General features: G+C 43.9%; 1 long non-coding RNA gene across 7 annotated transcripts in view; it reads left to right on the top strand.

Moving 5' to 3' along the window:
- Positions 1-26,222, top strand: part of LOC307185418 — a 1,072,281-nt gene that overhangs the window by 475,146 nt on the left and 570,913 nt on the right. For all 7 annotated transcript variants that reach the window (XR_013828049.1, XR_013828050.1, XR_013828051.1 and 4 more), the window contains exons 2-3: positions 15,622-15,707; positions 18,784-18,865. This is a non-coding gene — a long non-coding RNA (uncharacterized lncRNA). The remainder of the gene's footprint in view (positions 1-15,621; positions 15,708-18,783; positions 18,866-26,222) is intronic.

Below are 26,222 nucleotides of genomic sequence, written 5' to 3'. Positions count from 1 at the left end.
CCAAACTTTGGGGTGGCTGTGTCTTTTTGATTTTAATTTCCCTAAGCTATAGGACCATAAGTGGAAGTGCCCTAGGTTCTGTTGCTTTGTTTTTTAGATGTTTCAGGAAACACCATACACTTCTCCCGAGTGGTTGTTGGCAATTTACATCCCGCCCATCAGCATAACAAGGCTCCCAGTTCTCCATGGCCTGTCCTGCCTTTCTGGATTTTACACTTTTTTCAGATGGCCCTTTTGACCGGGGGGAAGTGAGACTTCATTGTAGTGCAGATTTCCTTTGCAAGCTTGCTTGGTTGGCCAAAAAGGGCGTATGCGTTTTTTCCTGAATATATTCAGGAAAAAACGCATACGCCCTTTTTGGCCAAGTGCATCATTGTGGACGTTCTGCCTCTTTTCCTATGCTTTCAATGCAATTCCAGTCTACCTCCTGAAATCGGTTTCCTGCAATTCTGCCCCGCTTTCAAGTCCTCTTGGCAGCCTTACTTCAGTCTATTTTTGGACGATAGCTGTCATTTATAACTCTGCAGGTTTGTGAATTACAGTGCCCCTGAGCTCCTTTCTTCAACTCGCTTTCTTGTGACCTGGCCGCAACACCGCAGGATGGCTTCAGGCCCTAATCTGGTTCCGGCACGGCACGCTGAGCCTTTGGTTAATTCCTCTTCCTGGTGGGAAATGAGAGTTAAATTTGCCCGTCCAGACACCTCCAGCTAGCCTCTCATTGGTTCTCGCTATTCCTCTTTATCTTCCGCAGAAATTGCAAACTGGGCCAAACAGGAGGTTAAAGGGACTGACTCTCCAAGTGGGGAGAGTGTTAGTAAAGCGTCTGGAATGTTGCACCCGAGTACCAGGGGAGGAAAACTGAGACATATTTGAACACGTCTCCCGATCACATGGTTGATCATACTCTAGGTTCCACATGCATGTTTTAGCTGAAGGAAGAATACCTTAAACCTGGGTAGTTGAAACCCGTGGAATGGGTACCATGCAATATGACTTCAAAGGGTCTTCATTTGCTCACCGAACCTCTCCAATCCTATCACTGCTGCGTTTATGCCCCTGTACACATGCTTGATTGTCTTTCGGAGACATAGCAATCCATAGGTTTTAAGATACTTACTAGTCAGGTACATTCTTAGGCGTTTAATATGCGGTGTTGAGTCCATTTCATTGAGCAAGGAGTAGCTCTTGTCTATTCCATATTTGGCTTAAGGAACTTTATCTGTGCTCATTTCAATCTCTGGTTTTATGCAGCACCCCAACTCACCTTTACCCTTAAGCAAGAATAAGTTGGTTTTCTAAATTTGAGACCCTGTTCTGTTCTGTAATTCAGTTCCTGTGTAGCCAAGTTTACATTCCGTGTATTACTGATATCTTATGATGTTTCTTTTTCTGTGTGACTTACTTCAGTTAGAATCATCATACCTGAATCCACTCATTGTGCTGCTAAGGGCCTGATGACACAGATTTCATTGCTGAGTGATATTGCTTTGTAAGTAAATACCACAACTTCTTTATCCATTTTACACTTTCTGCGATGTTGAACTTGTACTGTAAACGAGGTTCTTGTAAACGGAGCCTTTCGAAACTTTGAGGTGGCTGTGTCTTTTTGATTTTAAATTCCCTAAGCTATAGGACCATAAGTGGAAGTGCCCTAGGCTCTGTTGCTTTGTTTTTTAGATGTTTCAGGAAACACCATACACTTCTCCCCAGTGGTTGTTGGCAATTTACATCCCGCCCATCAGCATAACAAGGCTCCCAGTTCTCTATGGCCTGTCCTGCCTTTCTGGATTTTACACTTTTTTCAGATGGCCCTTTTGACCGGGGGGAAGTGAGACTTCATTGTAGTGCAGATTTCCTTTGCAAGCTTGCTTGGTTGGCCAAAAAGGGCGTATGCGTTTTTTCCTGAATATATTCAGGAAAAAACGCATACGCCCTTTTTGGCCAAGTGCATCATTGTGGACGTTCTGCCTCTTTTCCTATGCTTTCAATGCAATTCCAGTCTACCTCCTGAAATCGGTTTCCTGCAATTCTGCCCCGCTTTCAAGTCCTCTTGGCAGCCTTACTTCAGTCTATTTTTGGACGATAGCTGTCATTTATAACTCTGCAGGTTTGTGAATTACAGTGCCCCTGAGCTCCTTTCTTCAACTTGCTTTCTTGTGACCTGGCCGCAACACCGCAGGATGGCTTCAGGCCCTAATCTGGTTCCGGCACGGCACGCTGAGCCTTTGGTTATTTCCTCTTCCTGGTGGGAAATGAGAGTTAAATTTGCCCGTCCAGACACCTCCAGCTAGCCTCTCATTGGTTCTCGCTATTCCTGTTCATCTTCCGCAGAAATTGCAAACTGGGCCAAACAGGAGGTTAAAGGCGCTGACTCTCCAAGTGGGGAGAGTGTTAGTAAAGCGTCTGGAATGTTGCACCCGAGTACCAGGGGAGGAAAACTGAGACATATTTGAACACGTCTCCCGTTCACATGGTTGATCATACTCTGGGTTCCACATGCATGTTTTAGCTGAAGGAAGAATACCTTAAACCTGGAGAGTTGAGACCCGTGGAATGGGTGCCATGCAATATGACTTCAAAGGGTCTTCATTTGCTCACCGAACCTCTCCAATCCTATCACTGCTGCGTTTATGCCCCTGTACACACGCTTGATTCTCTTTTGGAGACATAGCAATCCATAGGTTTTAAGATACTTACTATTCAGGTACATTCTTAGGCGTTTAATATGGGGTGTTGAGTCCATTTCGTTGAGCAAGGAGTAGCTCTTGTCTATTCCATATTTGGCTTAAGGAACTTTATCTGTGCTCATTTCAATCTCTGGTTTTATGCAGCACCCCAACTCACCTTTACCCTTAAGCAAGCATAAGTTGGTTTTCTAAATTTGAGACCCTGTTCTGTTCTGTAATTCAGTTCCTGTGTAGCCAAGTTTACATTCCGTGTATTACTGATATCTTATGATGTTTCTTTTTCTGTGTGACTTATTTCAGTTAGAATCATCATACCTGAATCCACTCATTGTGATGCTAAGGGCCTGATGACATAGATTTCATTGCTGAGTGATATTGCTTTGTAAGTAAATACCACAACTTCTTTATCCATTTTTCACTTTCTGCGATGTTGAACTTGTACTGTAAACGAGGTTCTTGTAAACAGAGGCGTCCCAACCATTGGGGTGGCTGTGTCTTTTTGATTTTAATTTCCCTAAGCTATAGGACCATAAGTGGCAGTGCCCTAGGCTCTGTTGCTTTGTTTTTTAGATGTTTCAGGAAACACCATACACTTCTCCCGAGTGTCTGTTGGCAATTTACATCCCGCCCATCAGCATAACAAGGCTCCCAGTTCTCCATGGCCTGTCCTGCCTTTCTGGATTTTACACTTTTTTCAGATGGCCCTTTTGACCGGGGGGAAGTGAGACTTCATTGTAGTGCAGATTTCCTTTGCAAGCTTGCTTGGTTGGCCAAAAAGGGCGTATGCGTTTTTTCCTGAATATATTCAGGAAAAAACGCATACGCCCTTTTTGGCCAAGTGCATCATTGTGGACGTTCTGCCTCTTTTCCTATGCTTTCAATGCAATTCCAGTCTACCTCCTGAAATCGGTTTCCTGCAATTCTGCCCCGCTTTCAAGTCCTCTTGGCAGCCTTACTTCAGTCTATTTTTGGACGATAGCTGTCATTTATAACTCTGCAGGTTTGTGAATTACAGTGCCCCTGAGCTCCTTTCTTCAACTCGCTTTCTTGTGACCTGGCCGCAACACCGCAGGATGGCTTCAGGCCCTAATCTGGTTCCGGCACGGCACGCTGAGCCTTTGGTTATTTCCTCTTCCTGGTGGGAAATGAGAGTTAAATTTGCCCGTCCAGACACCTCCAGCTGGTCTCTGATTGGTTCTCGCTATTCCTGTTCATCTTCCGCAGAAATTGCAAACTGGGCCAAACAGGAGGTTAAAGGCGCTGACTCTCCAAGTGGGGAGAGTGTTAGTAAAGCGTCTGGAATGTTGCACCTGAGTACCAGGGGAGGAAAACTGAGACATATTTGAACACGTCTCCCGTTCACATGGTTGATCATACTTGGGTTCCACATGCATGTTTTAGCTGAAGGAAGAATACCTTAAACCTGGAGAGTTAAGACCCGTGTAATGGGTACCATGCAATATGACTTCAAAGGGTCTTCATTTGCTCACCGAACCTCTCCAATCCTATCACTGCTGCGTTTATGCCCCTGTACACATGCTTGATTCTCTTTCGGAGACATAGCAATCCATAGGTTTTAAGATACTTACTAGTCAGGTACATTCTTAGGCGTTTAATATGCGGTGTTGAGTCCATTTCGTTGAGCAAGGAGTAGCTCTTGTCTATTCCATATTTGACTTAAGGAACTTTATCTGTGCTCATTTCAATCTCTGGTTTTATGCAGCACCCCAACTCACCTTTACCCTTAAGCAAGCATAAGTTGGTTTTCTAAATTTGAGACCCTGTTCTGTTCTGTAATTCAGTTCCTGTGTAGCCAAGTTTACATTCCGTGTATTACTGATATCTTATGATGTTTCTTTTTCTGTGTGACATACTTCAGTTAGAATCATCATACCTGAATCCACTCATTGTGCTGCTAAGGGCCTGATGACACAGATTTCATTGCTGAGTGATATTGCTTTGTAAGCAAATACCACAACTTCTTTATCCATTTTTCACTTTCTGCGATGTTGAACTTGTACTGTAAACGAGGTTCTTGTAAACAGAGCCGTTCCAAACTTTGGGGTGGCTGTGTCTTTTTGATTTTAATTTCCCTAAGCTATAGGACCATAAGTGGAAGTGCCCTAGGTTCTGTTGCTTTGTTTTTTAGATGTTTCAGGAAACACCATACACTTCTCCCGAGTGGTTGTTGGCAATTTACATCCCGCCCATCAGCATAACAAGGCTCCCAGTTCTCCATGGCCTGTCCTGCCTTTCTGGATTTTACACTTTTTTCAGATGGCCCTTTTGACCGGGGGGAAGTGAGACTTCATTGTAATGCAGATTTCCTTTGCAAGCTTGCTTGGTTGGCCAAAAAGGGCGTATGCGTTTTTTCCTGAATATATTCAGGAAAAAACGCATACGCCCTTTTTGTCCAAGTGCATCATTGTGGACGTTCTGCCTCTTTTCCTATGCTTTCAATGCAATTCCAGTCTACCTCCTGAAATCGGTTTCCTGCAATTCTGCCCCGCTTTCAAGTCCTCTTGGCAGCCTTACTTCAGTCTATTTTTGGACGATAGCTGTCATTTATAACTCTGCAGGTTTGTGAATTACAGTGCCCCTGAGCTCCTTTCTTCAACTCGCTTTCTTTTGAGCTGGCCGCAACACCGCAGGATGGTTTCAGGCCCTAATCTGGTTCAGGTACGGCACGCTGAGCCTTTGGTTATTTCCTCTTCCTGGTGGGAAATGAGAGTTAAATTTGCCCGTCCAGACACCTCCAGCTAGCCTCTCATTGGTTCTCGCTATTCCTGTTCATCTTCCACAGAAATTGCAAACTGGGCCAAACAGGAGGTTAAAGGCGCTGACTCTCCAAGTCGGGAAAGTGTTAGTAAAGCATCTGGAATATTGCACCCGAGTACCAGGGGAGGAAAACTGAGACATATTTGAACACGTCTCCCGTTCACATGGTTGATCATACTTGGGTTCCACATGCATGTTTTAGCTGAAGGAAGAATACCTTAAACCTGGAGAGTTGAGACCCGTGTAATGGGTACCATGCAATATGACTTCAAAGGGTCTTCATTTGCTCACCGAACCTCTCCAATCCTATCACTGCTGCGTTTATGCCCCTGTACACATGCTTGATTCTCTTTTGGAGACATAGCAATCCATAGGTTTTACGATACTTACTAGTCAGGTACATTCTTAGGCGTTTAATATGCGGTGTTGAGTCCATTTCGTTGAGCAAGGAGTAGCTCTTGTCTATTCCATATTTGACTTAAGGAACTTTATCTGTGCTCATTTCAATCTCTGGTTTTATGCAGCACCCCAACTCACCTTTACCCTTAAGCAAGCATAAGTTGGTTTTCTAAATTTGAGACCCTGTTCTGTTCTGTAATTCAGTTCCTGTGTAGCCAAGTTTACATTCCGTGTATTACTGATATCTTATGATGTTTCTTTTTCTGTGTGACATACTTCAGTTAGAATCATCATACCTGAATCCACTCATTGTGCTGCTAAGGGCCTGATGACACAGATTTCATTGCTGAGTGATATTGCTTTGTAAGTAAATACCACAAGTTCTTTATCCATTTTTCACTTTCTGCGATGTTGAACTTGTACTGTAAACGAGGTTCTTGTAAACAGAGCCGTTCCAAACTTTGGGGTGGCTGTGTCTTTTTGATTTTAATTTCCCTAAGCTATAGGACCATAAGTTGCAATGCCCTAGGCTCTGTTTCTTTGTTTTTTAGATGTTTCAGGAAACACCATACACTTCTCCCGAGTGTCTGTTGGCAATTTACATCCCGCCCATCAGCATAACAAGGCTCCCAGTTCTCCATGGCCTGTCCTGCCTTTCTGGATTTTACACTTTTTTCAGATGTCCCTTTTGACCGGGGGGAAGTGAGACTTCATTGTAGTGCAGATTTCCTTTGCAAGCTTGCTTGGTTGGCCAAAAAGGGCGTATGCGTTTTTTCCTGAATATATTCAGGAAAAAACTCATACGCCCTTTTTGGCCAAGTGCATCATTGTGGACGTTCTGCCTCTTTTCCTATGCTTTCAATGCAATTCCAGTCTACCTCCTGAAATCGGTTTCCTGCAATTCTGCCCCACTTTCAAGTCCTCTTGGCAGCCTTACTTCAGTCTATTTTTGGACGATAGCTGTCATTTATAACTCTGCAGGTTTGTGAATTACAGTGCCCCTGAGCTCCTTTCTTCAACTCGCTTTCTTTTGAGCTGGCCGCAACACCGCAGGATGGCTTCAGGCCCTAATCTGGTTCCGGCCCGGCATGCTGAGCCTTTGGTTAATTCCTCTTCCTGGTGGGAAATGAGAGTTAAATTTGCCCGTCCAGACACCTCCAGCTAGCCTCTCATTGGTTCTCGCTATTCCTGTTCATCTTCCGCAGAAATTGCAAACTGGGCCAAACAGGAGGTTAAAGGGACTGACTCTCCAAGTGGGGAGAGTGTTAGTAAAGCGTCTGGAATGTTGCACCCGAGTACCAGGGGAGGAAAACTGAGACATATTTGAACACGTCTCCCGTTCACATGGTTGATCATACTTGGGTTCCACATGCATGTTTTAGCTGAAGGAAGAATACCTTAAACCTGGAGAGTTAAGACCCGTGTAATGGGTACCATGCAATATGACTTCAAAGGGCCTTCATTTGCTCACCGAACCTCTCCAATCCTATCACTGCTGCGTTTATGCCCCTGTACACATGCTTGATTCTCTTTCGGAGACATAGCAATCCATAGGTTTTAAGATACTTACTAGTCAGGTACATTCTTAGGCGTTTAATATGCGGTGTTGAGTCCATTTCGTTGAGCAAGGAGTAGCTCTTGTCTATTCCATATTTGACTTAAGGAACTTTATCTGTGCTCATTTCAATCTCTGGTTTTATGCAGCACCCCAACTCACCTTTACCCTTAAGCAAGCATAAGTTGGTTTTCTAAATTTGAGACCCTGTTCTGTTCTGTAATTCAGTTCCTGTGTAGCCAAGTTTACATTCTGTGTATTACTGATATCTTATGATGTTTCTTTTTCTGTGTGACTTACTTCAGTTAGAATCATCATACCTGAATCCACTCATTGTGCTGCTAAGGGCCTGATGACACAGATTTCATTGCTGAGTGATATTGCTTTGTAAGTAAATACCACAACTTCTTTATCCATTTTTCACTTTCTGCGATGTTGAACTTGTACTGTAAACGAGGTTCTTGTAAACAGAGCCGTTCCAAACTTTGGGGTGGCTGTGTCTTTTTGATTTTAATTTCCCTAAGCTATAGGACCATAAGTTGCAATGCCCTAGGCTCTGTTTCTTTGTTTTTTAGATGTTTCAGGAAACACCATACACTTCTCCCGAGTGTCTGTTGGCAATTTACATCCCGCCCATCAGCATAACAAGGCTCCCAGTTCTCCATGGCCTGTCCTGCCTTTCTGGATTTTACACTTTTTTCAGATGTCCCTTTTGACCGGGGGGAAGTGAGACTTCATTGTAGTGCAGATTTCCTTTGCAAGCTTGCTTGGTTGGCCAAAAAGGGCGTATGCGTTTTTTCCTGAATATATTCAGGAAAAAACTCATACGCCCTTTTTGGCCAAGTGCATCATTGTGGACGTTCTGCCTCTTTTCCTATGCTTTCAATGCAATTCCAGTCTACCTCCTGAAATCGGTTTCCTGCAATTCTGCCCCGCTTTCAAGTCCTCTTGGCAGCCTTACTTCAGTCTATTTTTGGACGATAGCTGTCATTTATAACTCTGCAGGTTTGTGAATTACAGTGCCCCTGAGCTCCTTTCTTCAACTCGCTTTCTTGTGACCTGGCCGCAACACCGCAGGATGGCTTCAGGCCCTAATCTGGTTCCGGCACGGCACGCTGAGCCTTTGGTTAATTCCTCTTCCTGGTGGGAAATGAGAGTTAAATTTGCCCGTCCAGACACCTCCAGCTAGCCTCTCATTGGTTCTCGCTATTCCTGTTCATCTTCCGCAGAAATTGCAAACTGGGCCAAACAGGAGGTTAAAGGGACTGACTCTCCAAGTGGGGAGAGTGTTAGTAAAGCGTCTGGAATGTTGCACCCGAGTACCAGGGGAGGAAAACTGAGACATATTTGAACACGTCTCCCGATCACATGGTTGATCATACTCTAGGTTCCACACGCATGTTTTAGCTGAAGGAAGAATACCTTAAACCTGGGTAGTTGAAACCCGTGGAATGGGTACCATGCAATATGACTTCAAAGGGTCTTCATTTGCTCACCGAACCTCTCCAATCCTATCACTGCTGCGTTTATGCCCCTGTACACATGCTTGATTCTCTTTCGGAGACATAGCAATCTATAGGTTTTAAGATACTTACTAGTCAGGTACATTCTTAGGCGTTTAATATGCGGTGTTGAGTCCATTTCGTTGAGCAAGGAGTAGCTCTTGTCTATTCCATATTTGGCTTAAGGAACTTTATCTGTGCTCATTTCAATCTCTGGTTTTATGCAGCACCCCAACTCACCTTTACCCTTAAGCAAGCATAAGTTGGTTTTCTAAATTTGAGACCCTGTTCTGTTCTGTAATTCAGTTCCTGTGTAGCCAAGTTTACATTCCGTGTATTACTGATATCTTATGATGTTTCTTTTTCTGTGTGACTTACTTCAGTTAGAATCATCATACCTGAATCCACTCATTGTGCTGCTAAGGGCCTGATGACACAGATTTCATTGCTGAGTGATATTGCTTTGTAAGTAAATACCACAACTTCTTTATCCATTTTTCACTTTCTGCGATGTTGAACTTGTACTGTAAACGAGGTTCTTGTAAACAGAGCCGTTCCAAACTTTGGGGTGGCTGTGTCTTTTTGATTTTAATTTCCCTAAGCTATAGGACCATAAGTGGAAATGCCCTAGGTTCTGTTGCTTTGTTTTTTAGATGTTTCAGGAAACACCATACACTTCTCCCGAGTGTCTGTTGGCAATTTACATCCCGCCCATCAGCATAACAAGGCTCCCAGTTCTCCATGGCCTGTCCTGCCTTTCTGGATTTTACACTTTTTTCAGATGGCCCTTTTGACCAGGGGGAAGTGAGACTTCATTGTAGTGCAGATTTCCTTTGCAAGCTTGCTTGGTTGGCCAAAAAGGGCGTATGCGTTTTTTCCTGAATATATTCAGGAAAAAACGCATACGCCCTTTTTGGCCAAGTGCATCATTGTGGACGTTCTGCCTCTTTTCTTATGCTTTCAATGCAATTCCAGTCTACCTCCTGAAATCGGTTTCCTGCAATTCTGCCCCGCTTTCAAGTCCTCTTGGCAGCCTTACTTCAGTCTATTTTTGGACGATAGCTGTCATTTATAACTCTGCAGGTTTGTGAATTACAGTGCCCCTGAGCTCCTTTCTTCAACTCGCTTTCTTTTGAGCTGGCCGCAACACCGCAGGATGGCTTCAGGCCCTAATCTGGTTCCGGTACGGCACGCTGAGCCTTTGGTTATTTCCTCTTCCTGGTGGGAAATGAGAGTTAAATTTGCCCGTCCAGACACCTCCAGCTAGCCTCTCATTGGTTCTCGCTATTCCTCTTCATCTTCCGCAGAAATTGCAAACTGGGCCAAACAGGAGGTTAAAGGCGCTGACTCTCCAAGTGGGGAGAGTGTTAGTAAAGCGTCTGGAATATTGCACCCGAGTACCAGGGGAGGAAAACTGAGACATATTTGAACACGTCTCCCGTTCACATGGTTGATCATACTTGGGTTCCACATGCATGTTTTAGCTGAAGGAAGAATACCTTAAACCTAGGTAGTTGAAACCCGTGGAATGGGTACCATGCAATATGACTTCAAAGGGTCTTCATTTGCTCACCGAACCTCTCCAATCCTATCACTGCTGCGTTTATGCCCCTGTACACATGCTTCATTCTCTTTTGGAGACATAGCAATCCATAGGTTTTAAGATACTTACTAGTCAGGTACATTCTTAGGCGTTTAATATGCGGTGTTGAGTCCATTTCGTTGAGCAAGGAGTAGCTCTTGTCTATTCCATATTTGGCTTAAGGAACTTTATCTGTGCTCATTTCAATCTCTGGTTTTATGCAGCACCCCAACTCACCTTTACCCTTAAGCAAGAATAAGTTGGTTTTCTAAATTTGAGACCCTGTTCTGTTCTGTAATTCAGTTCCTGTGTAGCCAAGTTTACATTCCGTGTATTACTGATATCTTATGATGTTTCTTTTTCTGTGTGACTTACTTCAGTTAGAATCATCATACCTGAATCCACTCATTGTGCTGCTAAGGGCCTGATGACACAGATTTCATTGCTGAGTGATATTTCTTTGTAAGTAAATACCACAACTTCTTTATGCATTTTTCACTTTCTGCGATGTTGAACTTGTACTGTAAACGAGGTTCTTGTAAACAGAGGCGTCCCAAACTTTGGGGTGGCTGTGTCTTTTTGATTTTAATTTCACTAAGCTATAGGACCATAAGTGGAAGTGCCCTAGGCTCTGTTGCTTTGTTTTTTAGATGTTTCAGGAAACACCATACACTTCTCCCCAGTGGTTGTTGGCAATTTACATCCCGCCCATCAGCATAACAAGGCTACCAGTTCTCTATGGCCTGTCCTGCCTTTCTGGATTTTACACTTTTTTCAGATGGCCCTTTTGACCGGGGGGAAGTGAGACTTCATTGTAGTGCAGATTTCCTTTGCAAGCTTGCTTGGTTGGCCAAAAAGGGCGTATGCGTTTTTTCCTGAATATATTCAGGAAAAAACGCATACGCCCTTTTTGTCCAAGTGCATCATTGTGGACGTTCTGCCTCTTTTCCTATGCTTTCAATGCAATTCCAGTCTACCTCCTGAAATCGGTTTCCTGCAATTCTGCCCCGCTTTCAAGTCCTCTTGGCAGCCTTACTTCAGTCTATTTTTGGACGATAGCTGTCATTTATAACTCTGCAGGTTTGTGAATTACAGTGCCCCTGAGCTCCTTTCTTCAACTTGCTTTCTTGTGACCTGGCCGCAACACCGCAGGATGGCTTCAGGCCCTAATCTGGTTCCGGCACGGCACGCTGAGCCTTTGGTTATTTCCTCTTCCTGGTGGGAAATGAGAGTTAAATTTGCCCGTCCAGACACCTCCAGCTAGTCTCTCATTGGTTCTCGCTATTCCTGTTCATCTTCCGCAGAAATTGCAAACTGGGCCAAACAGGAGGTTAAAGGCGCTGACTCTCCAAGTCGGGAGGGTGTTAGTAAAGCGTCTGGAATGTTGCACCCGAGTACCAGGGGAGGAAAACTGAGACATATTTGAACACGTCTCCCGTTCACATGGTTGATCATACTCTGGGTTCCACATGCATGTTTTAGCTGAATGAAGAATACCTTAAACCTGGAGAGTTGAGACCCGGGGAATGGGTGCCATGCAATATGACTTCAAAGGGTCTTCATTTGCTCACCGAACCTCTCCAATCCTATCACTGCTGCGTTTATGCCCCTGTACACACGCTTGATTCTCTTTTGGAGACATAGCAATCCATAGGTTTTAAGATACTTACTAGTCAGGTACATTCTTAGGCGTTTAATATGGGGTGTTGAGTCCATTTCGTTGAGCAAGGAGTAGCTCTTGTCTATTCCATATTTGGCTTAAGGAACTTTATCTGTGCTCATTTCAATCTCTGGTTTTATGCAGCACCCCAACTCACCTTTACCCTTAAGCAAGCATAAGTTGGTTTTCTAAATTTGAGACCCTGTTCTGTTCTGTAATTCAGTTCCTGTGTAGCCAAGTTTACATTCCGTGTATTACTGATATCTTATGATGTTTCTTTTTCTGTGTGACTTATTTCAGTTAGAATCATCATACCTGAATCCACTCATTGTGATGCTAAGGGCCTGATGACATAGATTTCATTGCTGAGTGATATTGCTTTGTAAGTAAATACCACAACTTCTTTATCCATTTTTCACTTTCTGCGATGTTGAACTTGTACTGTAAACGAGGTTCTTGTAAACAGAGGCGTCCCAAACTTTGGGGTGGCTGTGTCTTTTTGATTTTAATTTCCCTAAGCTATAGGACCATAAGTGGCAGTGCCCTAGGCTCTGTTGCTTTGTTTTTTAGATGTTTCAGGAAACACCATACACTTCTCCCGAGTGTCTGTTGGCAATTTACATCCCGCCCATCAGCATAACAAGGCTCCCAGTTCTCCATGGCCTGTCCTGCCTTTCTGGATTTTACACTTTTTTCAGATGGCCCTTTTGACCGGGGGGAAGTGAGACTTCATTGTAGTGCAGATTTCCTTTGCAAGCTTGCTTGGTTGGCCAAAAAGGGCGTATGCGTTTTTTCCTGAATATATTCAGGAAAAAACGCATACGCCCTTTTTGGCCAAGTGCATCATTGTGGACGTTCTGCCTCTTTTCCTATGCTTTCAATGCAATTCCAGTCTACCTCCTGAAATCGGTTTCCTGCAATTCTGCCCCGCTTTCAAGTCCTCTTGGCAGCCTTACTTCAGTCTATTTTTGGACGATAGCTGTCATTTATAACTCTGCAGGTTTGTGAATTACAGTGCCCCTGAGCTCCTTTCTTCAACTCGCTTTCTTGTGACCTGGCCGCAACACCGCAGGATGGCTTCAGGCCCTAATCTGGTTCCAGTACGGCACGCTGAGCCTTTGGTTATTTCCTCTTCCTGGTGGGAAATGAGAGTTAAATTTGCCCGTCCAGACACCTCCAGCTGGTCTCTCATTGGTTCTCGCTATTCCTGTTCATCTTCCGCAGAAATTGCAAACTGGGCCAAACAGGAGGTTAAAGGCGCTGACTCTCCAAGTGGGGAGAGTGTTAGTAAAGCGTCTGGAATGTTGCACCCGAGTACCAGGGGAGGAAAACTGAGACATATTTGAACACGTCTCCCGTTCACATGGTTGATCATACTTGGGTTCCACATGCATGTTTTAGCTGAAGGAAGAATACCTTAAATCTGGAGAGTTAAGACCCGTGTAATGGGTACCATGCAATATGACTTCAAAGGGTCTTCATTTGCTCACCGAACCTCTCCAATCCTATCACTGCTGCGTTTATGCCCCTGTACACATGCTTGATTCTCTTTCGGAGACATAGCAATCCATAGGTTTTAAGATACTTACTAGTCAGGTACATTCTTAGGCGTTTAATATGCGGTGTTGAGTCCATTTCGTTGAGCAAGGAGTAGCTCTTGTCTATTCCATATTTGACTTAAGGAACTTTATCTGTGCTCATTTCAATCTCTGGTTTTATGCAGCACCCCAACTCACCTTTACCCTTAAGCAAGCATAAGTTGGTTTTCTAAATTTGAGACCCTGTTCTGTTCTGTAATTCAGTTCCTGTGTAGCCAAGTTTACATTCCGTGTATTACTGATATCTTATGATGTTTCTTTTTCTGTGTGACTTATTTCAGTTAGAATCATCACACCTGAATCCACTCATTGTGCTGCTAAGGGCCTGATGACACAGATTTCATTGCTGAGTGATATTGCTTTGTAAGTAAATACCACAACTTCTTTATCCATTTTTCACTTTCTGCGATGTTGAACTTGTACTGTAAACGAGGTTCTTGTAAACAGAGCCGTTCCAAACTTTGGGGTGGCTGTGTCTTTTTGATTTTAATTTCCCTAAGCTATAGGACCATAAGTGGAAGTGCCCTAGGTTCTGTTGCTTTGTTTTTTAGATGTTTCAGGAAACACCATACACTTCTCCCGAGTGGTTGTTGGCAATTTACATCCCGCCCATCAGCATAACAAGGCTCCCAGTTCTCCATGGCCTGTCCTGCCTTTCTGGATTTTACACTTTTTTCAGATGGCCCTTTTGACCAGGGGGAAGTGAGACTTCATTGTAGTGCAGATTTCCTTTGCAAGCTTGCTTGGTTGGCCAAAAAGGGCGTATGCGTTTTTTCCTGAATATATTCAGGAAAAAACGCATACGCCCTTTTTGTCCAAGTGCATCATTGTGGACGTTCTGCCTCTTTTCCTATGCTTTCAATGCAATTCCAGTCTACCTCCTGAAATCGGTTTCCTGCAATTCTGCCCCGCTTTCAAGTCCTCTTGGCAGCCTTACTTCAGTCTATTTTTGGACGAGAGCTGTCATTTATAACTCTGCAGGTTTGTGAATTACAGTGCCCCTGAGCTCCTTTCTTCAACTCGCTTTCTTTTGAGCTGGCCGCAACACCGCAGGATGGCTTCAGGCCCTAATCTGGTTCCGGTACGGCACGCTGAGCCTTTGGTTATTTCCTCTTCCTGGTGGGAAATGAGAGTTAAATTTGCCCGTCCAGACACCTCCAGCTAGTCTCTCATTGGTTCTCGCTATTCCTGTTCATCTTCCGCAGAAATTGCAAACTGGGCCAAACAGGAGGTTAAAGGCGCTGACTCTCCAAGTCGGGAGAGTGTTAGTAAAGCGTCTGGAATATTGCACCCGAGTACCAGGGGAGGAAAACTGAGACATATTTGAACACGTCTCCTGTTCACATGGTTGATCATACTTGGGTTCCACATGCATGTTTTAGCTGAAGGAAGAATACCTTAAACCTGGAGAGTTGAGACCCGTGTAATGGGTACCATGCAATATGACTTCAAAGGGTCTTCATTTGCTCACCGAACCTCTCCAATCCTATCACTGCTGCGTTTATGCCCCTGTACACATGCTTGATTCTCTTTTGGAGACATAGCAATCCATAGGTTTTACGATACTTACTAGTCAGGTACATTCTTAGGCGTTTAATATGCGGTGTTGAGTCCATTTCGTTGAGCAAGGAGTAGCTCTTGTCTATTCCATATTTGACTTAAGGAACTTTATCTGTGCTCATTTCAATCTCTGGTTTTATGCAGCACCCCAACTCACCTTTACCCTTAAGCAAGCATAAGTTGGTTTTCTAAATTTGAGACCCTGTTCTGTTCTGTAATTCAGTTCCTGTGTAGCCAAGTTTACATTCCGTGTATTACTGATATCTTATAATGTTTCTTTTTCTGTGTGACTTATTTCAGTTAGAATCATCATACCTGAATCCACTCATTGTGCTGCTAAGGGCCTGATGACACAGATTTCATTGCTGAGTGATATTGCTTTTTAAGTAAATACCACAAGTTCTTTATCCATTTTTCACTTTCTGCGATGTTGAACTTGTACTGTAAACGAGGTTCTTGTAAACAGAGGCGTCCCAAACTTTGGGGTGGCTGTGTCTTTTTGATTTTAATTTCCCTAAGCTATAGGACCATAAGTGGAAGTGCCCTAGGTTCTGTTGCTTTGTTTTTTAGATGTTTCAGGAAACACCATACACTTCTCCCGAGTGGTTGTTGGCAATTTACATCCCGCCCATCAGCATAACAAGGCTCCCAGTTCTCCATGGCCTGTCCTGCCTTTCTGGATTTTACACTTTTTTCAGATGGCCCTTTTGACCAGGGGGAAGTGAGACTTCATTGTAGTGCAGATTTCCTTTGCAAGCTTGCTTGGTTGGCCAAAAAGGGCGTATGCGTTTTTTCCTGAATATATTCAGGAAAAAACGCATACGCCCTTTTTGTCCAAGTGCATCATTGTGGACGTTCTGCCTCTTTTCCTATGCTTTCAATGCAATTCCAGTCTACCTCCTGAAATCGGTTTCCTGCAATTCTGCCCCGCTTTCAAGTCCTCTTGGCAGCCTTACTTCAGTCTATTTTTGGACGATAGCTGTCATTTATAACTCTGCAGGTTTGTGAATTACAGTGCCCCTGAGCTCCTTTCTTCAACTCGCTTTCTTTTGAGCTGGCCGCAACACCGCAGGATGGCTTCAGGCCCTAATCTGGTTCCGGTACGGCACGCTGAGCCTTTGGTTATTTCCTCTTCCTGGTGGGAAATGAGAGTTAAATTTGCCCGTCCAGACACCTCCAGCTAGCCTCTCATTGGTTCTCGCTATTCCTGTTCATCTTCCGCAGAAATTGCAAACTGGGCCAAACAGGAGGTTAAAGGCGCTGACTCTCCAAGTCGGGAGAGTGTTAGTAAAGCGTCTGGAATATTGCACCCGAGTACCAGGGGAGGAAAACTGAGACATATTTGAACACGTCTCCTGTTCACATGGTTGATCATACTTGGGTTCCACATGCATGTTTTAGCTGAAGGAAGAATACCTTAAACCTGGAGAGTTGAGACCCGTGTAATGGGTACCATGCAATATGACTTCAAAGGGTCTTCATTTGCTCACCGAACCTCTCCAATCCTATCACTGCTGCGTTTATGCCCCTGTACACATGCTTGATTCTCTTTTGGAGACATAGCAATCCATAGGTTTTAAGATACTTACTAGTCAGGTACATTCTTAGGCGTTTAATATGCGGTGTTGAGTCCATTTCGTTGAGCAAGGAGTAGCTCTTGTCTATTCCATATTTGACTTAAGGAACTTTATCTGTGCTCATTTCAATCTCTGGTTTTATGCAGCACCCCAACTCACCTTTACCCTTAAGCAAGCATAAGTTGGTTTTCTAAATTTGAGACCCTGTTCTGTTCTGTAATTCAGTTCCTGTGTAGCCAAGTTTACATTCCGTGTATTACTGATATCTTATGATGTTTCTTTTTCTGTGTGACTTATTTCAGTTAGAATCATCATACCTGAATCCACTCATTGTGATGCTAAGGGCCTGATGACATAGATTTCATTGCTGAGTGATATTGCTTTGTAAGTAAATACCACAACTTCTTTATCCATTTTTCACTTTCTGCGATGTTGAACTTGTACTGTAAACGAGGTTCTTGTAAACAGAGGCGTCCCAAACTTTGGGGTGGCTGTGTCTTTTTGATTTTAATTTCCCTAAGCTATAGGACCATAAGTGGCAGTGCCCTAGGCTCTGTTGCTTTGTTTTTTAGATGTTTCAGGAAACACCATACACTTCTCCTGAGTGTCTGTTGGCAATTTACATCCCGCCCATCAGCATAACAAGGCTCCCAGTTCTCCATGGCCTGTCCTGCCTTTCTGGATTTTACACTTTTTTCAGATGTCCCTTTTGACCGGGGGGAAGTGAGACTTCATTGTAGTGCAGATTTCCTTTGCAAGCTTGCTTGGTTGGCCAAAAAGGGCGTATGCGTTTTTTCCTGAATATATTCAGGAAAAAACGCATACCCCCTTTTTGGCCAAGTGCATCATTGTGGACGTTCTGCCTCTTTTCCTATGCTTTCAATGCAATTCCAGTCTACCTCCTGAAATCGGTTTCCTGCAATTCTGCCCCGATTTCAAGTCCTCTTGGCAGCCTTACTTCAGTCTATTTTTGGACGATAGCTGTCATTTATAACTCTGCAGGTTTGTGAATTACAGTGCCCCTGAGCTGCTTTCTTCAACTCGCTTTCTTGTGACCTGGCCGCAACACCGCAGGATGGCTTCAGGCCCTAATCTGGTTCCGGTACGGCACGTTGAGCCTTTGGTTATTTCCTCTTCCTGGTGGGAAATGAGAGTTAAATTTGCCCGTCCAGACACCTCCAGCTAGTCTCTCATTGGTTCTCGCTATTCCTGTTCATCTTCCGCAGAAATTGCAAACTGGGCCAAACAGGAGGTTAAAGGCGCTGACTCTCCAAGTGGGGAGAGTGTTAGTAAAGCGTCTGGAATGTTGCACCCGAGTACCAGGGGAGGAAAACTGAGACATATTTGAACACGTCTCCCATTCACATGGTTGATCATACTTGGGTTCCACATGCATGTTTTAGCTGAAGGAAGAATACCTTAAACCTGGAGAGTTAAGACCCGTGTAATGGGTACCATGCAATATAACTTCAAAGGGTCTTCATTTGCTCACCGAACCTCTCCTATCCTATCACTGCTGCGTTTATGCCCCTGTACACATGCTTGATTCTCTTTCGGAGACATAGCAATCCATAGGTTTTAAGATACTTACTAGTCAGGTACATTCTTAGGCATTTAATATGCGGTGTTGAGTCCATTTCGTTGAGCAAGGAGTAGCTCTTGTCTATTCCATATTTGACTTAAGGAACTTTATCTGTGCTCATTTCAATCTCTGGTTTTATGCAGCACCCCAACTCACCTTTACCCTTAAGCAAGCATAAGTTGGTTTTCTAAATTTGAGACCCTGTTCTGTTCTGTAATTCAGTTCCTGTGTAGCCAAGTTTACATTCCGTGTATTACTGATATCTTATGATGTTTCTTTTTCTGTGTGACTTACTTCAGTTAGAATCATCATACCTGAATCAACTCATTGTGCTGCTAAGGGCCTGATGACACAGATTTCATTGCTGAGTGATATTGCTTTTTAAGTAAATACCACAAGTTCTTTATCCATTTTTCACTTTCTGCGATGTTGAACTTGTACTGTAAACGAGGTTCTTGTAAACAGAGGCGTCCCAAACTTTGGGGTGGCTGTGTCTTTTTGATTTTAATTTCCCTAAGCTATAGGACCATAAGTGGAAGTGCCCTAGGTTCTGTTGCTTTGTTTTTTAGATGTTTCAGGAAACACCATACACTTCTCCCGAGTGGTTGTTGGCAATTTACATCCCGCCGATCAGCATAACAAGGCTCCCAGTTCTCCATGGCCTGTCCTGTCTTTCTGGATTTTACACTTTTTTCAGATGGCCCTTTTGACCGGGGGGAAGTGAGACTTCATTGTAGTGCAGATTTCCTTTGCAAGCTTGCTTGGTTGGCCAAAAAGGGCGTATGCGTTTTTTCCTGAATATATTCAGGAAAAAACGCATACGCCCTTTTTGGCCAAGTGCATCATTGTGGACGTTCTGCCTCTTTTCCTATGCTTTCAATGCAATTCCAGTCTACCTCCTGAAATCGGTTTCCTGCAATTCTGCCCCGCTTTCAAGTCCTCTTGGCAGCCTTACTTCAGTCTATTTTTGGACGATAGCTGTCATTTATAACTCTGCAGGTTTGTGAATTACAGTGCCCCTGAGCTCCTTTCTTCAACTCGCTTTCTTGTGAGCTGGCCGCAACACCGCAGGATGGCTTCAGGCCCTAATCTGGTTCCGGCACGGCACGCTGAGCCTTTGGTTAATTCCTCTTCCTGGTGGGAAATGAGAGTTAAATTTGCCCGTCCAGACACCTCCAGCTAGTCTCTCATTGGTTCTCGCTATTCCTGTTCATCTTCCGCAGAAATTGCAAACTGGGCCAAACAGGAGGTTAAAGGCGCTGACTCTCCAAGTGGGGAGAGTGTTAGTAAAGCGTCTGGAATGTTGCACCCGAGTACCAGGGGAGGAAAACTGTGACATATTTGAACACGTCTCCCGTTCACACGGTTGATCATACTCTAAGTTCCACATGCATGTTTTAGCTGAAGGAAGAATACCTTAAACCTGGAGAGTTGAGACCCGTGGAATGGGTAGCATGCAATATGACTTCAAACGGTCTTCATTTGCTCACCGAACCTCTCCAATCCTATCACTGCTGCGTTTATGTCCCTGTACACACGCTTGATTCTCTTTTGGAGACATAGCAATCCATAGGTTTTAAGATACTTACTAGTCAGGTACATTCTTAGGCGTTGAATATGGGGTGTTGAGTCCATTTCGTTGAGTAAGGAGTAGCTGTTTTCTATTCCATATTTGGCTTAAGGAACTTTATCTGTGCTCATTTCAATCTCTGGTTTTATGCAGCACCCCAACTCACCTTTACCCTTAAGCAAGCATAAGTTGGTTTTCTAAATTTGAGACCCTGTTCTGTTTTGGAATTCAGTTCCTGTGTAGCCAAGTTTACATTCCGTGTATTAGTGATATCTTATGATGTTTCTTTTTCTGTGTGACTTATTTCAGTTAGAATCATCGTACCTGAATCCACTCATTATGCTGCTACGGGCCTGATGACATAGATTTCATTGCTGAGTGATACTGCATTGTACGTAAGTACCACAAGTTCTTTATCCATTTTTCACTTTCTGTGATATTGAACTTGTACTGTAAACGAGGTTCTTGTAAACAGAGGCGTCCCAAACTTTGGGGTGGCTGTGTCTTTTTGATTTTAATTTCCCTAAGCTATAGGACCATAAGTGGAAGTGCCCTAGGCTCTGTTGCTTTGTTTTTTAGATGTTTCAGGAAACACCATACACTTCTCCCGAGTGTCTGTTGGCAATTTACATCCCGCCCATCAGCATAACAAGGCTCCCAGTTCTCTGTGGCCTGTCCTGCCTTTCTGGATTTTACACTTTTTTCAGATGGCCCTTTTGACCGGGGGGAAGTGAGACTTCATTGTAGTGCAGATTTCCTTTGCAAGCTTGCTTGGTTGGCCAAAAAGGGCGTATGCGTTTTTTCCTGAATATATTCAGGAAAAAACGCATACGCCCTTTTTGGCCAAGTGCATCATTGTGGACGTTCTGCCTCTTTTCCTATGCTTTCAATGCAATTCCAGTCTACCTCCTGAAATCGGTTTCCTGCAATTCTGCCCCGCTTTCAAGTCCTCTTGGCAGCCTTACTTCAGTCTATTTTTGGACGATAGCTGTCATTTATAACTCTGCAGGTTTGTGAATTACAGTGCCCCTGAGCTCCTTTCTTCAACTCGCTTTCTTGTGACCTGGCCGCAACACTGCAGGATGGCTTCAGGCCCTAATCTGGTTCTGGCACTGCACGCTGAGCCTTTGGTTATTTCCTCCTCCTGGTGGGAAATGAGAGTTAAATTTGCCCGTCCAGACACCTCCAGCTAGCCTCTCATTGGTTCTCGCTATTCCTGTTCATCTTCCGCAGAAATTGCAAACTGGGCCAAACAGGAGGTTAAAGGGACTGACTCTCCAAGTCGGGAGGGTGTTAGTAAAGCGTCTGTATGTTGCACCCGAGTACCAGGGGAGGAAAACTGAGACATATTTGAACACGTCTCCCGATCACATGGTTGATCATACTCTAGGTTCCACATGCATGTTTTAGCTGAAGGAAGAATACCTTAAACCTGGGTAGTTGAAACCCGTGGAATGGGTACCATGCAATATGACTTCAAAGGGTCTTCATTTGCTCACCGAACCTCTCCAATCCTATCACTGCTGCGTTTATGCCCCTGTACACATGCTTGATTCTCTTTCGGAGACATAGCAATCCATAGGTTTTAAGATACTTACTAGTCAGGTACATTCTTAGGCGTTTAATATGCGGTGTTGAGTCCATTTCGTTGAGCAAGGAGTAGCTCTTGTCTATTCCATATTTGGCTTAAGGAACTTTATCTGTGCTCATTTCGATCTCTGGTTATGCAGCACCCCAATTCACCTTTACCCTTAAGCAAGCATAAGTTGGTTTTCTAAATTTGATACCCTGTTCTGTTCTGTAATTCAGTTCCTGTGTAGCCAAGTTTACATTCCGTGTATTACTGATATATTATGATGTTTCTTTTTCTGTGTGACTTATTTCAGTTAGAATCATCATACCTGAATCCACTCATTGTGCTCCTAAGAGCCTGATGACATAGATTTCATTGCTGAGTGATATTGCTTTGTAAGTAAATACCACAACTTCTTTATCCATTTTTCACTTTCTGCGATGTTGAACTTGTACTGTAAACGAGGTTCTTGTAAACAGAGCCGTTCCAAACTTTGGGGTGGCTGTGTCTTTTTTATTTTAATTTCCCTAAGCTATAGGACCATAAGTGGAAGTGCCCTAGGCTCTGTTGATTTGTTTTTTAGATGTTTCAGGAAACACCATACACTTCTCCAGAGTGGTTGTTGGCAATTTACATCCCGCCCATCAGCATAACAAGGCTCCCAGTTCTCCATGGCCTGTCCTGCCTTTCTGGATTTTACACTTTTTTCAGATGGCCCTTTTGACCGGGGGGAAGTGAGACTTCATTGTAGTGCAGATTTCCTTTGCAAGCTTGCTTGGTTGGCCAAAAAGGGCGTATGCGTTTTTTCCTGAATATATTCAGGAAAAAACGCATACGCCCTTTTTGGCCAAGTGCATCATTGTGGACGTTCTGCCTCTTTTCCTATGCTTTTAATGCAATTCCAGTCTACCTCCTGAAATCGGTTTCCTGCAATTCTGCCCCGCTTTCAAGTCCTCTTGGCAGCCTTACTTCAGTCTATTTTTGGACGATAGCTGTCATTTATAACTCTGCAGGTTTGTGAATTACAGTGCCCCTGAGCTCCTTTCTTCAACTCGCTTTCTTGTGAGCTGGCCGCAACACCGCAGGATGGCTTCGGGCCCTAATCTGGTTCCGGCACGGCACGCTGAGCCTTTGGTTATTTCCTCCTCCTGGTGGGAAATGAGAGTTAAATTTGCCCGTCCAGACACCTCCAGCTAGCCTCTCATTGGTTCTCGCTATTCCTGTTCATCTTCCGCAGAAATTGCAAACTGGGCCAAACAGGAGGTTAAAGGGACTGACTCTCCAAGTCGGGAGAGTGTTAGTAAAGCGTCTGGAATGTTGCACCCGAGTACCAGGGTATGAAAACTGAGACATATTTGAACACATCTCCCGATCACATGGTTGATCATATTCTAGGTTCCACATGCATGTTTTAGCTGAAGGGAGAATACCTTAAAGCTGGGTAGTTGAAACCCGTGGAATGGGTACCATGCAATATGACTTCAAAGGGTCTTCATTTGCTCACCGAACCTTCCAATCCTATCACTGCTGCGTTTATGCCCCTGTACACAAGCATGATTCTCTTTCAGAGACATAGCAATCCATAGGTTTTAAGATACTTACTAGTCAGGTACATTCTTAGGCGTTAATATGCGGTGTTGAGTCCATTTCGTTGAGCAAGGAGTAGCTCTTGTCTATTCCATATTTGACTTAAGGAACTTTATCTGTGCTCATTTCAATCTCTGGTTTTATGCAGCACCCCAACTCACCTTTACCCTTAAGCAAGCATAAGTTGGTTTTCTAAATTTGAGACCCTGTTCTGTTCTGTAATTCAGTTCCTGTGTAGCCAAGTTTACATTCCGTGTATTACTGATATCTTATGATGTTTCTTTTTCTGTGTGACTTATTTCAGTTAGAATCATCATACCTGAATCCACTCATTGTGCTCCTAAGAGCCTGATGACATAGATTTCATTGCTGAGTGATATTGCTTTGTAAGTAAATACCACAACTTCTTTATCCATTTTTCACTTTCTGCGATGTTGAACTTGTACTGTAAACGAGGTTCTTGTAAACAGAGCCGTTCCAAACTTTGGGGTGGCTGTGTCTTTTTTATTTTAATTTTCCTAAGCTATAGGACCATAAGTGGAAGTGCCCTAGGCTCTGTTGATTTGTTTTTTAGATGTTTCAGGAAACACCATACACTTCTCCAGAGTGGTTGTTGGCAATTTACATCCCGCCCATCAGCATAACAAGGCTCCCAGTTCTCCATGGCCTGTCCTGCCTTTCTGGATTTTACACTTTTTTCAGATGGCCCTTTTGACCGGGGGGAAGTGAGACTTCATTGTAGTGCAGATTTCCTTTGCAAGCTTGCTTGGTTGGCCAAAAAGGGCATATGCGTTTTTTCCTGAATATATTCAGGAGAAAACGCATACGCCCTTTTTGGCCAAGTGCATCATTGTGGACGTTCTGCCTCTTTTCCTATGCTTTTAATGCAATTCCAGTCTACCTCCTGAAATCGGTTTCCTGCAATTCTGCCCCGCTTTCAAGTCCTCTTGGCAGCCTTACTTCAGTCTATTTTTGGACGATAGCTGTCATTTATAACTCTGCAGGTTTGTGAATTACAGTGCCCCTGAGCTCCTTTCTTCAACTCGCTTTCTAGTGAGCTGGCCGCAACACCGCAGGATGGCTTCGGGCCCTAATCTGGTTCCGGCACGGCACGCTGAGCCTTTGGTTATTTCCTCCTCCTGGTGGGAAATGAGAGTTAAATTTGCCCGTCCAGACACCTCCAGCTAGCCTCTCATTGGTTCTCGCTATTCCTGTTCATCTTCCGCAGAAATTGCAAACTGGGCCAAACAGGAGGTTAAAGGGACTGACTCTCCAAGTCGGGAGAGTGTTAGTAAAGCGTCTGGAATGTTGCACCCGAGTACCAGGGTATGAAAACTGAGACATATTTGAACACATCTCCCGATCACATGGTTGATCATACTCTAGGTTCCACATGCATGTTTTAGCTGAAGGGAGAATACCTTAAACCTGGGTAGTTGAAACCCGTGGAATGGGTACCATGCAATATGACTTCAAAGGGTCTTCATTTGCTCACCGAACCTTCCAATCCTATCACTGCTGCGTTTATGCCCCTGTACACATGCATGATTCTCTTTCAGAGACATAGCAATCCATAGGTTTTAAGATACTTACTAGTCAGGTACATTCTTAGGCGTTAATATGCGGTGTTGAGTCCATTTCGTTGAGCAAGGAGTAGCTCTTGTCTATTCCATATTTGACTTAAGGAACTTTATCTGTGCTCATTTCAATCTCTGGTTTTATGCAGCACCCCAACTCACCTTTACCCTTAAGCAAGCATAAGTTGGTTTTCTAAATTTGAGACCCTGTTCTGTTCTGTAATTCAGTTCCTGTGTAGCCAAGTTTACATTCCGTGTATTACTGATATCTTATGATGTTTCTTTTTCTGTGTGACTTATTTCAGTTAGAATCATCATACCTGAATCCACTCATTGTGATGCTAAGGGCCTGATGACATAGATTTCATTGCTGAGTGATATTGCTTTGTAAGTAAATACCACAACTTCTTTATCCATTTTTCATTTTCTGCGATGTTGAACTTGTACTGTAAACGAGGTTCTTGTAAACAGAGGCGTCCCAAACTTTGGGGTGGCTGTGTCTTTTTGATTTTAATTTCCCTAAGCTATAGGACCATAAGTGGCAGTGCCCTAGGCTCTGTTGCTTTGTTTTTTAGATGTTTCAGGAAACACCATACACTTCTCCAGAGTGTCTGTTGGCAATTTACATCCCGCCCATCAGCATAACAAGGCTCCCAGTTCTCCATGGCCTGTCCTGCCTTTCTGGATTTTACACTTTTTTCAGATGGCCCTTTTGACCGGGGGGAAGTGAGACTTCATTGTAGTGCAGATTTCCTTTGCAAGCTTGCTTGGTTGGCCAACAAGGGCGTATGCGTTTTTTCCTGAATATATTCAGGAAAAAACGCATACGCCCTTGTTGGCCAAGTGCATCATTGTGGACGTTCTGCCTCTTTTCCTATGCTTTCAATGCAATTTCAGTCTACCTCCTGAAATCGGTTTCCTGCAATTCTGCCCCGCTTTCAAGTCCTCTTGGCAGCCTTACTTCAGTCTATTTTTGGACGATAGCTGTCATTTATAACTCTGCAGGTTTGTGAATTACAGTGCCCCTGAGCTCCTTTCTTCAACTCGCTTTCTTTTGAGCTGGCCGCAACACCGCAGGATGGCTTCAGGCCCTAATCTGGTTCCGGTACGGCATGCTGAGCCTTTGGTTATTTCCTCTTCCTGGTGGGAAATGAGAGTTCAATTTGCCCGTCCAGACACCTCCAGCTAGCCTCTCATTGGTTCTCGCTATTCCTGTTCATCTTCCGCAGAAATTGCAAACTGGGCCAAACAGGAGGTTAAAGGCGCTGACTCTCCAAGTGGGGAGAGTGTTAGTAAAGCGTCTGGAATGTTGCACACGAGTACCAGGGGAGGAAAACTGAGACATATTTGAACACGTCTCCCGATCACATGGTTGATCATACTCTGGGTTCCACATGCATGTTTTAGCTGAAGGAAGAATACCTAAAACCTGGGT

The sequence above is a fragment of the Stenella coeruleoalba genome (genome assembly GCF_951394435.1).
Source record: "Stenella coeruleoalba genome assembly, chromosome: 4".
Lineage (NCBI taxonomy): Eukaryota > Metazoa > Chordata > Mammalia > Artiodactyla > Delphinidae > Stenella > Stenella coeruleoalba.
The sequence above is the reverse complement of the archived record's forward strand: the minus strand, read 5'-3'. Positions and strand labels throughout refer to the sequence as shown.